Consider the following 4,082-nt stretch of genomic DNA (forward strand, 5'->3'; position numbering starts at 1 on the left):
CGTGCTCCGTTGATCAAATCAGTGGCGGATAAAAGTCTTCAAAAAAATTCCAAATTTTTAAATTAATTATGTTTAATTATTTTGGTCATTATGGTATAAAATTTAATCATTAATTCAATAAATAAAAATTACATCAACTGTCCCTCTCATTTATGGGAGAAATATAAAAAATGTTAAAACTTAACAAATAGTTCCTAAATACATTTTTAATAAGCCTAAAATTTATAGAACTCATTTTCGGATCACTGTTTATTTTAAAATAATATTAGTTCGTATTTTACTCATGTAATATCCATCGAATGATAATTAAGTGAAATTAGTCATTTACTAAATAGATTCGAAATCACAAAATATATATTTAACTAGATTTATGAGCCCGTGTGTTGCACGGGGATCTTTCGCAAACAGTATTTGTTTTTAAAATTATATATGAAATAACGATATTATACGGAAAGTGTCAAAATACTCTTGTGGGATAGTACATATTACTATATTGCACTTTTCATAGTATCCAGCACTAAGCTACCACAATTTAAAAGTATCAAGTGTATACAATAGTCTCTATAAGTAAACATTTTTAAAACTGAAGGACGTTCTTACACATTGTACATAATTTGTTCAAAACATTATCTGGCACGTTCTAGTTGCGATCATTATACATCTATTCATGAAATATATTTTAAAACTTGCAGTAGTTTGACAAATAAAATGGAACAAAAAATGTTGCAAGACATATATAACATTCTATATAGCATATTATACCATATAGATTATAACAACTGAGCTTTCATCTTGTACACATCTTTACCCATTTATAAATGTGATTTATCATTTCATACACACCCTTCAATTTCTTTGACATCTTCAAAGGCATCTTTGTTTGACTACAAAACAACAAATAGAAAACATTAAATAAATATTGAAGTATAGGATCTGTATAAACATGAGAGTAAATTCTGAAACTTTGCACTTACAGTAAATGCATACATTAGAAGATAGCAGCCCAGGTTTAGAAAGTATCTTCCGGCAAACTAAAAGTCAAACTATAGTAGCTAGAAGGTCAAACCATGAATATGAACTAATTATCGAGGGTGGCAATTTCAACCCATTTGGAAAAAAAATCTTAGCCATGAATATGACCGAGTCACAGAGGTGTCAATTTCAACCCACTAAATAAAAATTAAAAGTTCAAGGAAAGTATGTTCCTTTAAAATAAAAAATAATTTGACACCTTACGGCAAACCGTTTAGTTCTACAGTCACCAAAAGGCTAACAAATGTGTAAAGCAATGCAATGATTTGTCTTAATTTTAAACCTTGACGATGTAGGTGATTTGTCATCAATGTCGTTTAAAGGTTTTTTTTGTTGTGCAACGGTTAAATCTAAGATAGTACAATCATGACTTTGATCAAGTTCTTGAACTTGTTCATTGTTAACCGATAAAGTTAAAGGCGATTGCACACCAATCTGTGTATAAAAATAATAGTGATAAACACTTAGGATAATTGACCTGCCAATAAATGTATTAACATAGGAATACCTTATGTACTTGATTTGAGTGCACTTTTTCACTGGAATGTTTCGGTTCCTCTTTGAATGAGCCAGACCTATTAACTGATGCGTTTGTTTCTAATTCAACAACCGTCTTTTTATGAGGCTGACCAGATGTATCACCTTCTCCAGCTACTTTTTCACTTTAGAAATCTCAGTTTTGGCTATTATGACTGTTGGTGACATGCGAACAGCCTTTTCTGTATGTGAGCTAATTGCCGGTTTTACCATCACCTGTTAAGATGGATTCTGCAACATACCAACACATCAAAAAACTCATAAGCATATCATTACTTTATTCATACAATACTCTCTTATTATCTAGAATCTATAGATATATTGAGCCAAAAGCAACTAACCTCATTGTAAAACCTTGGCGGCTGAGAACCAAGAGCGCTCTGTGTACCACCAGGTGGCGGCGTATAAACGGTACTGGCGTTGTAGAAAATTAAGATAATACATCATTAGTAAAACTAAAATGAATCAAATATTAGGTTTACAGTGGCTTTCAACAAAACCCCATACATCCTCAATATCAGGTCCTACCTAAAATCTAGATATCACCCTGGGAGTACAGACAAAACTTTAATCAAGAAAAATAGCTTGAAAATAAAAAATTGTGATGTACCTTTGATTTTAGCAACAACAGGAAACTTACATCTGCAGCATTTGAAATTCAGGAACGTGAAAAAAAAATCATGAAACGCATCTCATGTAAATAAACGAATGAGTCATCACAATTAACCAAAGAGCCTACAATGAAAATAACTCTTACATTAAACTCGACTAAAATGATTGGTATATTTTCATTTAAGTGACACATAGTTACATAGTAATTGAATTACCATATTTTATGCAACGCTCTAGAACAGCTCCATCAACTGTTGGACGACATCTGCAAATAAGAAAATAAAGTCAATATAAATATACAGATGTAATCACAAGAGTCGAGATCAGTAGATATATAAGTGGTTAATTCAACCCACTTATGCTACACGTCAAATTTAGGTTATACAATTCCCTAATAATGGGAAAATAGAGACAGGTTGCCCATTTAGGTGGGTCTAAATGGGTAAACTCTTAGGGCAGGTCATCATTAGAAGAATTATCTGATGAGGTTTGAACTGAAGCCAAAGTGAGCTACGCAACTTACAAATAAAATTACCCAATTTAGAAATTTTATTGAAAATACAAAATATAACAAAATAGAAAGAGAACAAATTATATAGCAACCATCTGATAATTAAACACGCCGTTTGTAGCAACAAAAAAATGATCAAAATCAGGTATAATTCCAATATTACAATATTACAATGAACGAACATCAACTTCAAAGTTTTTAGGTATACAAAATCAAACCTTCGACTGTGTTTGATATATGTTTGAGATCAGCAGCATTTGACTGACGATGACGCTATTGTTTGACCACCAGTGAACCACCGTTACTTTAAAACGTTGTTGTTGGTTTGGTGAATCGATGAATCCGTCCAACTGACTAATGTTTATGATAGATGAATAATTTATATGAACATAAATATGATCCATTGTTTCTCATTATCCATGGACAGGCTAGGGACACAAAGAGTTCGAATCACCTTGGTAGTAGAAGGCCGAATCAAATAATTATTAGACCGCAACAAACTACATCAACCCACTTGTCTAAGAGAGGCTCAACAACACATGGGATAGATTCGCTGACACTAACAGACCCTGTCATAGGTTCTCTATCACCATTTTTCTTCTACTTTTTTCAGCCTGCCAAAAAGCTAAAGGAATCACAAAGACATATGTAGATATCAAGTAATTAAACTAAAATCATTAATCACATGATAACATTCAATTAACCTCTAGAAATCAACTGGATTCTTTTCGATGATGTTCATTCAAGTTAAACCACCAACCTCAATGATATATTCACCCTGATCTTGCGGGATCAATTTTTCGATTTAATTACCCAAAAAAAAAAAATCTTATTTCAAGTCAAACATGTTACCTCAAGGATATCCAAACATATGTTACCTGAGCATAGGCGGTCACCAGTATCGTATTGAGTGACACCATAATTGAATGTCAACTCCAACATACAATGTTTTTTTTCAGGTTCATATCTCATCAATTTCAATTGTATGTTATATAACACAACAATCACTATATGTTACTATTAGAATTAAGTGAGACCAGACATCTAAGCCAAGTATTTGCATATGTGAATCATATGCAGGGAAAAAGAGAGTTATTTTGACCTGATTGAATGAGAGATACCATTTTGCTTGGGTGCTTTGGTTTGGGGGTGCGGATGATGAAGTGCCACTTGTGTCTTTTTGTAGTGACCCGAACTTTTCCATGTTTATATATATTAATTGAGATTGATATTTACATGATTAAATGTTTCCAACATGTTAAGCAATCAAACTTGTTAAGACTTGATTAATTGAAATATGTTTCATATAGACAATTGACCACCCAAGTTGACCGGTGATTCACGAACGTTAAAACTTGTAAAAACTATATGATGACATATATATGGATAT

The 4,082-nt window shown here is 32.1% G+C and overlaps 1 long non-coding RNA gene across 9 annotated transcripts; it reads right to left on the reverse strand.

The window, feature by feature from the left end:
* Nucleotides 1-594: 594 nt before the first annotated feature.
* LOC139857062 (uncharacterized) lies at nt 595-3,873 on the reverse strand. 9 transcript variants are annotated; one of them, XR_011762333.1, is made up of 7 exons: nt 3,814-3,873; nt 2,911-3,306; nt 2,397-2,446; nt 2,180-2,304; nt 1,911-1,983; nt 975-1,800; nt 595-884 (listed from the first exon to the last, which is right to left on the reverse strand). It is a non-coding gene; the product is annotated as an uncharacterized lncRNA (long non-coding RNA). The 9 variants fall into 9 exon arrangements; XR_011762331.1 differs by having other exon boundaries at nt 3,571-3,867; XR_011762330.1 differs by having other exon boundaries at nt 3,397-3,867.
* Between the last annotated feature and the right edge of the window lie 209 nt (nt 3,874-4,082).

This window comes from Rutidosis leptorrhynchoides, chromosome 7, assembly GCF_046630445.1.
Source record: "Rutidosis leptorrhynchoides isolate AG116_Rl617_1_P2 chromosome 7, CSIRO_AGI_Rlap_v1, whole genome shotgun sequence".
NCBI classification, from domain to species: domain Eukaryota; kingdom Viridiplantae; phylum Streptophyta; class Magnoliopsida; order Asterales; family Asteraceae; genus Rutidosis; species Rutidosis leptorrhynchoides.